The sequence below is a fragment of the Temnothorax americanus genome, unplaced genomic scaffold (assembly GCF_048541705.1).
Source record: "Temnothorax americanus isolate GAGA-0224 unplaced genomic scaffold, ASM4854170v1 Scaffold6, whole genome shotgun sequence".
NCBI classification, from domain to species: Eukaryota; Metazoa; Arthropoda; class Insecta; order Hymenoptera; family Formicidae; genus Temnothorax; species Temnothorax americanus.
The window spans coordinates 4,646,903-4,657,113 of NW_027509751.1; the positions used below are offsets into that span (position 1 = coordinate 4,646,903).

Here is a 10,211-nt window from a genome sequence, read left to right on the forward strand (position 1 = left end):
ATTTTCAATGCTCGATTTGCATTTGAACTTCTAGATGTGTTATCTTCATCATCTAGTAGCAGTGATGAAGATGAATATTTACTTACAATCAAACGTAAAGTTCCTAAAATTGAAAATTTTATTGACGTAGTGCATGAATTTACAAATAAGGAGGTTTGTACATAAACATATTGTATATCTATATACATAGACAAACTTGTTATTATTATTAATATATTTTTTATTTACTATTATTATAAATATTATATATTATTGGTATTAAATTATTAATAATATTTACTACTCAAAACAGATTCTACATATATATGTTCATTATAGTATGTGTATATATATAGATATGTATATATTATTGTTACAGTTTAAAAGTCATTTTCGTGTTGCTAGAAGCACAGCCTACAAAATTATCAATATTTATGCTGATTCTCAATTCTATCCGTCTGATCGAACCCACGGAGGTAGTGAGCCTACTTCCGCTGAATTGAACATATTGTCATTTTTATGGTATATTTAATATATATGTACATACACTGAGAGAGATATACAATTGTCACTCATTAAACATTATTTGTGTGAATAGTAATTTATATCATTCCACGTAGGTTTGCTGGGAATAAAGTTTGTTTAAGAGATGTCTCCCAGAGATTTGGAGTATGTCCTGCAACAACGTTGAGACACAATGAGCGAGTGATGAACTTTTTAATTGACTTGGCTCCAAATATAATAAAATTTGGTGAAAAGGAGCACACTGCCAACGAATTCTTTGAAGTATGTGAGATCTGATATTATATATTATATAAATTTATTTTTATATATTACACTTATATATTATAGATTATATATATATTTTATATTTATTTCTTGTATGCTTTTACTGTCTATATATTTTCGGTGTCGTTTTGTTGATACATCATAAAGATAAATATAACATTTTAGTTCTATAAAGATATATAATTTTTAGATTGCAGGTTTTCCTCAGGTGCTCGGCTGCATTGATGGTACATCCATTAAAGTACGCACTCCACAACATAAAATTAAATCGACTTACGTAAACAGGCACGATATTCCATCAATGACATTGCAAGGCATATGCGATGCCCACAAAAGATTTGTTGATGTCTTTACCGGTATACCAGCAAAAATTCACGATTCGCGTGTTTTGAAATTGTCAGATATTTATGAAGACTTACCAGGAATATGCGAACAAGGAAAATTTCATATATTAGGAGATTCTGCATATTCCATAAGGGAATGGTTAATGATTCCCTTTAGGGATTACGGAAATCTATCTGATAAGCAACGAAAATTTAACAAACGATTTTGTGCAACTCGAGTGTTAATTGAAAATGCGTTCGGTCTCTTGAAAAGTCGTTTTCGACAACTGTTCGAAGTAGATCTACATACTGTAGATAAAATATCAAAATTTATTATATCGTGTTGTGTCTTGCATAATTTATGCATAGATAACAATGATTACTTTGATGTCGATATCGCTATAGAAAACAATGAAGATTATAATAATGAAGATAGAGGTGAACAAGAAGCCTTATTGCGTAGATTAGGGGAAATAAAAAGAAACGAATTAATGAACGCACTTTTCGGTAAATTAAAAACCAATATGTATAAAATTACAAAATAGCAAACGTTTATTCTGTGGCAAATATAAGTACAACCTACAACACTTTCATACAAACCTTTTCAATAAAAAACGTTGAAAACAAAACATGTTCTTTTATCTTCTACAACGTATCTTCTACAACGTATGTACGTATCGATTATTTTTGAACATATATATTATATCTCATAAATAAAAAAAATTATTTTCATAAACCTTTTAACATGTAATCTTTTACTATATACTTTTTCCTATACTTATATAAACTTATAATTGGATTCATTTAAACTTAAATTTATATTATTACTCGTAATATAGTAAGTTCGCTTTATACTAGTTTGTACTTAAGAGTCTGAGAAATACTACACCAATTATCAATCTTTGGTAAATAAAAATATGCATACAATTGCACTAATATTAAAAACAAAGATATATAATTATTAAAGGTAGAAAATTATAAGCTATTAAAAATTATATATCACATTCAAGAAAATTATATCACAACGTTAACACGTAGGAACTTTAACATTAATATATTGTTAATTGTTTCAATTTAACATTTGTTTGGTTTTTTTTTTTAAATGAAACAAATGTTCATAAGTTAAGAACAACTCTAAATTAGAAGGAAGAATTTGGATTCTCTCCAAAGAAAGTTTTTATAATACAAAAATGTCGAAAAAAATTTGCAATGGCAGTGTTCCCACACATTCTATCGATAGCTCACTAAAAAGAAAGAAGTTGAATTCTATGTGTTTATGCATCATTTTAGTTCTCGTCTTGTTGTTTAGCAAACAACTCCCGTATTAAATTTAATTTTTCTTGATGACGTCTCTCTTTTGCCGCTTCCTTTTTTTCAAAATACTCCATTCTTTTATCAATACATGATTTCTTTCTTTTCGGTGAACTATCAATATTAGAATGTGTGGGGACATCATCATCATTGCGGACTTCTTCCGACATTTTTGTATTTAATTTAGGATATTTAACGCTCCTCGCACTTCGCAATACCTCGGGCTCAATGCTATCATCCGAATTAGCAATTTTACTTAATTCTTTTTCATATGGTACATCCTCTCTAGAGCTGCCTGATCTAGAGTTGTTCTCAACTGCTTTTTTCTTCCTTTTGAGGATAGTTTTGTATCGATTTTCCACTTGAAGAGGAGTTTTTGATACGTCGAGCATCGTCATCATATCTATCGCAATTTGCGCCCACATCGATTTTTTTGTTTTAAATTTTTCATGGGACCAATATTCGACATATACGTTTCGTATTTGTCTAAAAGAAATGCTGTTGTTGAATCGTTCCAGTAATCTGAAAATCATCATATTATTTAAATACATAATCCACATCATTGCACCAGTAAAGAACCTATTATTAGTAGATATTACAATAAAAACCTTGTAAAATCAAAGATTTATAAAATTTTTTGTTATATCTTTTATATTATATTTATATATATTGTTCATTATACATATATATTATATTTATTTTATTTGTTACTAATATTAATTATATTATATTTATTATATATTTACCAGTACTCTCTCTCTTTTCTTTCTTATTGTGCTCCTGCGATGGCTGCGATTCATTTTGATTGTACTCACACATGGGTTCTGTTTCATTTTCTTTGTTGTCCGATAACTGACCACTATAAATGTTTGTGTGGAATATCAACTGTTCTCTGTAATACAAAATATACTTACATATTCTTACACTGCTATATATCTTTTTTAATTTTTTTATGTTGTGTATATTTTAACTCTGCAGCACACTTTGATTCTTTAAAGAAATAATAAAAAACAAGATTGCATTAAATTAATATTTATATGTAAAAGAAGAGTATACAAGAGAAGTGTATGTAAGAGAAAAAAATTGAAGAGTTCCTGCGTTTATCCTAAAGTAAACTTATTTATTTTGTAAAAGTAAAGTTGTAAATAAAATAATAATTATTTTATAAAATAAACTTTTTGCTTAAGTTCTTAATATGTGCTTTTCCTAAAGATTCGATAGTCTGTAATTAATGCATCTTTATTCTAAATTCTACTTACTCGTTTCCAATTACTCGAAATATTTCCTGAATTTCGTTTTTTCCATTTAGGATAAAAAATCCATTTTTTATGAGTAGTTTTATATATTGAACGCTGTAGGTATCGTCATCTAAAATTTATTGGTACAAGAATCAGTTAATATTCTTTTATATATAATTTTTATCAATATCAACAAGTTGTGTTTTACCAGCTTTACAAAGATTTTATACTATGTATTCTATTTATTTATTCCATTTAATAACCTCAAAATTCATTAATAACCTCAAAAGCATGCAAATTCCATAATATTCTACTTACTCATCAATTTATTGTATAATTCTTCTTCGCTCGATAGAAGTTCTAATTTAAGTACATCATTATTTACTTTGAAACACATGCTAAGATTTTTTGATTGTTCCATAGTGCTAAATAATATTGCACTTCAACGTCTAATAACTGTTTAGCTGGGAATGCAAGAAACTCGCACTCTTGACAACCTCGTGCAGTGCTGCTTCCACCAAACCAGTTTTTGGTGCGCACGCAGTGCGGCCCAGTGAAATACGCTATTAGTTTAAGAGTTATTGAATATACGCGTTGAAGCACGAAAAATAGATGCGTTCGGATCACCGATCGTGGCACCTCTTTTGTATGGGGGCCATTAAGGATCGTTCGATCATGATCTCGATACTTTGAAGTCGAAATGGGAATCACGGGGTGCTTAATGGTAGCCATTTGGAGGTCAGCCTCGTAGCGGGAATTTATGTCCTCATATTTCGGCGAAGGTGTCGCGTGGCGCGGCGCCTTTCGGCAACGTCACCGACTGCCTTTCAATCAGCTGACGCGCAATTCGGACGCTTGATCCCTCGCATTTTTACCCGTTTCGAGAGGTATAATGCATCGCTCGATCTCCACCGCAGAGAAAAGCTTCTTGAAGAATCCAGGAGTCCGCCCATTTTTCGAAACTCAAACATAATGCTCCTTTGCAATTCTTAAGTATTTACGAGAGAACGTTGCGTATATATTCACGTTTTCGTAATTTATTTGTTTAAATTTACAAGTAAGAATACTTTTTATTATTGTTATATAGAATAAATTTTAAAAAATTATGTTAATGTATGACAATGAGAGGAAACTTATTTTCCATTATTCTTACTTGAGCAAAATTTATCTTTATTTTTATCGTAATTTCAAATACCTTTCAGATATTTATAAATAAAGAAAGATATACATTATTTTTTATAATATATTAACATTTTTCAAAACTATAAAGGAAGATTAATTTATCTTTTATTTTAAATTAAAACTTTCAATATTTTATCTTTAAAATTATATTTTAACTTTTTTATCGCGTCAAGTTATACACCATTTCAAAATATTGATATTGAATTTAAAATCTCTTAATCTTTTAAAATTTCGACAACTTCTTTATACAAGAAATAAATGTTCAATAATCTTTTTAGAAGTAATTTTTTTTTAACAGGAGTTTAAAGCTGATCTTCTCTCATTTTACATTAAGCGAATTCGTCGAAGGTTTACAAATCTCTACTGGAGCTACGAGTTCTTTGGTATTTTAGCCGGATGCATTTTCACAGCGTATAAAGTACCTAACAACTTCTCCCTAACAACAGTTCCCCCTGTCTGCGACAAAAACGAATATACAGCCGTTTGAAGTCACGTTACACTAAATAACGCTCAGATTGCAAACTAAATAAAAGTATTTTTTGAAGCGGCGGATAAATCGAACGGCTCTACTACTTAAAAGCGCGCGAAAGTTTGGCGCTTTGCGAGAACGCGATTAAAAAGCGATTTCCAATGAAAGGCAGGTCGAAGGGATGGGATGGGAACGACGGACAGGGGGCAGAGGCGTACGACACTATATGCGCGGCGGTGTTTTTATTTCACGGGAAATTTAACTTTAGGACTGGCGAGTCGGGGGAGAAATTGCGATGGACAGGGCGAGTTCGGTATTGGATTACGACAGAATGATTGCGCTCTTAATTAAAAGGGGTGGAGGCGGAAAGGGGCCCGACCCTGTTCGTGTTTCCGCTAAAGGGATTAACTTACTAAATCAGAGTTATGGCCTCATTGTCAGTCGCGATCATAAAGCCGATAGATGTTAACAGAAGTTTCCTCGGGTTTGTCTTTGATTCAACTTCTCCTCGGATTGATCACCTCGTCGGTTTCCGATATTTCATTACCGTTACTTTTAATTATTGCCCGCGCGGATATTTAATGTGTCAGCATTTCGTACGTCGCTTTCTTATTTATTACTGCCATATAATGCCATTGGTGACTTTGGATACCAATGACTTTTTCTTTATCTAACTTTCTTGGAATTGATCGATCACTTCTCATCTGTCGATACTTTCTTTATTGTTTTATTATCTTTCAAAGATCGTCCGCATTATCTAACCATTCTAACCGATCTAACGTGTTAGTAATTCTATTGTTTTATTATCTTTCATATATATTTTCAATTATATATTAGTTCGTGCGATGCTTTCAATGTATTTAATTCACGATTTTGGATTTTAATATGCGATTTTATTGGAAAAAATTTTAATGACCTTAAGTCTCGAGAGCGTCTAACCTGCTAGCTGATATTGCTTGCGGATTATGGTTTTATTAATGTTCTTATTTATATTCATCCCCCGTGAGACGCAGCTCATATAACGTGCAATGATGGAACGCGCCGCCCTTCTTCATCCTCGCCCTAATGAAAAGCGTATGCGTTGTGCCCTGTAACTTCTAGCGTCACGTCGTGACTCATTCCCTTCAGAAACGATTCGCTAATCTCATTATAAGTTCTTCATGTAACGAAGAACTGAATATGTGGTAATTAATCCATGCCAACAGTCGTTATAATATACATGTGTGTTCTCTTCATTATTTTATAATACACAAACATATTTTCCTTTTGAAAAAAAAAATTAATATCTGTATCTAGAATATCCTCATAACTATATCTTGGCAAGTAAAAAATATAAGTAAAAATTTTATTAAAGTAACTTTTTTTTAAACTGAAGAAAAAATATAAGACTTTTTTCTATATTATCTACAGAATTTCAGCAAATTAAGTTTTATTCTCTTGAAACTCAATAAATTTATAGTTTGGAAATTCTATATTTTGATATTAAAATAATTAAGATACTCTATAATTGCACATTTCTGCATCATTATAAATTATTTTTAAGGAAACTATGCAGTAGATATAAACATGTCCGCGGTTTTAAGTTTGTTTCAACTTATCTCTAAATATTTCAGTTTTGTTTTAGAAATTATTTGATAATTTATCCTTATATGAATTTATTAATTAAACGTTGTTAATTAAAATGTTGTATTATACATGTATTATAATTCCACATGCATTGTTACGTAAACAAATTCTGGAATTAATATGCGATAAAGTACATTGTCGTAAAGAATTAGTAGAACCGGTAAGATAACAAGCGTATAAAAAAAATGCAAATTTTTAATACGATAGAATGACGCGACGTGGTAAAGAAAAAAAGGAAGAAGAAATTCGACGCGCAATTCAGGTGAACCTTGTTTAAACCTTACTTCCGTTCTGTGTCTTACCCGTACCCGTTAGCCGAGAGGTACTATTCCCCTTGGGATGCGATTGAGCTAGCCAAAAGGGATCGATTGAAGTCTTGATTCGAAAATCCAATCGGTACAAATAAACGAGAAATTGACCCTTTATCACCTTCCGTGTCAGATATAATACACACAAAACCTACATTTTCATTGTAAAAACATTAATAAAGATTTTTGTTTGACGTGGCTATATAAGCCACATATGACATATTTAACAAACGTATATTTTTAATCCTTGAATTCACATAGCGTAATTTAATCTGGTTGAAACAGAATTCATTATATACTTACTATTAACTGTATATAATCAATAATATTATATGGCTTTCATTTATTTGCTTTTTGCAATTTTACTTATTTTTGCTGAAAGAATAACTGAGAAAAAGAAATCACAAAATCCAACTGTACTATTTTATTTCACACATGATATTATCTGCCACGATGTATTTATAACGACTATAAATATGTCCAGGTTTGTGTTAGAATATTCCACGCTCGTCCGGTCATAAATATTTAATAATGGCGTTCCAAGGCAAAAAATCTTAGACACTTATGATTCGTAAAATTCGCGAATACTTTCTTCGTGAGTAAATAATTCCGTATCGGCTGCAGCGCCCGCCATGTAAACTTTATGTTCCTCCCTCGACGGCCATGTTGTCGGACACGTAAAATCCGCTGCTTTGTGTTCCCTTCGCTACTCCGGGATTTCCACAGGAAATAAGGAAACGAAATTCGCGCATTGTTTGTTGAGTTTATATTTTGCGATAAAACGCGTTGAATCGCGATGAATAATATTCCGTAAAGATTATTATAGCTTCTTATTAATAATTTAATAAATCGAAAATAAATAAGAGAAAAAAATGACAACTCTCATATACGATCTGCATTTTACGTGCTTCCTCACGGATTTGATAAACGCGTTTTAACTTTTTTATTAGTTTTCTATACGTACGTCTAAGAAGATATAAAAAAATGTAAACTTATTAAAAAAAGTTTGTTATACGAAAGGATTAATATAAATTGGCCTTTTTGCTAGGAGTTAGCGGGAAGTATTTTGATATAGGTGTTACTAACTTGATATAAGAGTTGATTTGATAAGGGTCAATGTAAATTACCTGATGACAGTATAAAGAGTCTAGATTAAATTTGCGCTGAAATTGCGTTGCAAAGCTCTTGCGAGCTTGATTTGTTTGCAACTTTTCGCGCGATCGACGATAACGACGTTTGAACAAATAACAAAGCGGCGCCCGTTGTAACAGTGGAACTTTCGAGTTAATATGACGCGCCGCTAATTTGTTAACAACAACGGGGTGATGCTTAATAGACTTTCCCTTGTTATTTGCTAGATGAGTAAAACTGCTGCTTGTAATTAACTTTAATTAATTTTATTTAACATGTTCAACTAATTTTAGGTAACTATACATGCAACTGTTTGTAAGCGTAATTTGCAATATTTGGATAATCGATTACATAAGACCAATTATAAACAATCTATCGATTATATAATCGAAACACAAAATTAAATCTAATCAAATCATATTAATTAAGATTTATTTATATCAATTGCTCACTGTGTATTTTTATTGATAGTTTTAATTATTGTAATAGAGAAAGACTGTGCCATATTACATTGCAGGATTATAATTACATTAATATTTTTGTTATTACTATTATTTCCTTGATATTAAGATGAATTTATATTGACTTTTTCGTAATTTCTTTGAAATTGCAAATGTGATATATATATATATGTTACATGACTACATATTTAAAGCTTCTGTCGGGATGAATTTTGTTCTTATTATTTTTTATTTTTATTATTTTATTATTATATTAAAAAACGTATTTCTGTTACTTATATATATATATATATATATATATATATATATTATCTTCCCGATTTTGCAGTTTAAGTCACAGGCAGCGTGTATACTATATCGCGCGTCGTACATTTTCCGCGATAAGTCTCTCTTCAACAATAGGAACATTATTGCGTTGCGGCTGATAATTACGAGAAATAATGGTAGCGCCTTCGTGGTACATTTATTAGATTAAGATCTGACCTCGGCGTCCAAGAAATTATGGCGGGGATCAAGCCACCGGATTATTAAGCGAACAGTTTCGGAGCACCCGGTATATAACTTTGCGCTGTGCATTTCTCAAAGGTCCGTAATTCTATTGCCGTTAGGAACTGTTAAGAAAAAAATATGTAATTATAATTTGAATTAATAAGCCCTTTTGTACTCATGCACCTTCCAATCAGTTTGATCATGTGAGTCAATTATAATGAGTATGCAAAGCGTTTGACAATTTATTAGAGAGTTTAAAAAAGATATGGAATTTTTTTCAGAAAAAAATGTCTGCTCAACCAGTTTTATTCAAGGTACACACAGCTCTAATTACACTTCCCTCTTCTTTAAGGAATACATTGAATAATTGCCGATTGTAGACCGCTTATATATATCTTGTTTTTGTCTTATTATATAAAATAAAACATATAATTTTTGGATCAATTATGTCATCAGTAAAACCTTAATTTTCCATAGTTACAATTTACAATAAAATATATATTTATATATAATAATGATAATTATATATAATTAATATCAATAATAATAATTATCATTACAATAAAATATTATACATATGCAGTAGACTTGTTAATCATGCATTATATTATATTTTATTATCTTTTTCTATTTTATTGATAATGATAATTAGCTGCTATTAGCAACAAATTGTTTTTTATCGCATGTTAAACCGATATATGTATAATGATTACACATTCATTTCCGTCATCACTGATTAATAATTAACATGTAACGATACAAAAATAATCAATAATTTACATACATAATGACGTATGAATAATCTTAAAATGTATACAGTTACGTTTAATTTAAATGCGACATTTCTCTGAAATCAATTTTCCTCTGTCTTCACTACTTCACATATTGTCTGCAATTATTCGAAA

At 30.4% G+C, this 10,211-nt stretch overlaps 1 pseudogene across 1 annotated transcript; it reads right to left on the reverse strand.

The window, feature by feature from the left end:
- Positions 1-1,647: 1,647 nt before the first annotated feature.
- On the reverse strand, positions 1,648-4,208 carry LOC143905133 (uncharacterized; annotated as a pseudogene). The gene is made up of 4 exons (XR_013259119.1): positions 3,959-4,208; positions 3,662-3,770; positions 3,149-3,294; positions 1,648-2,924 (listed from the first exon to the last, which is right to left on the reverse strand). The product of XR_013259119.1 is annotated as an uncharacterized LOC143905133 (transcript).
- Positions 4,209-10,211: the final 6,003 nt, after the last annotated feature.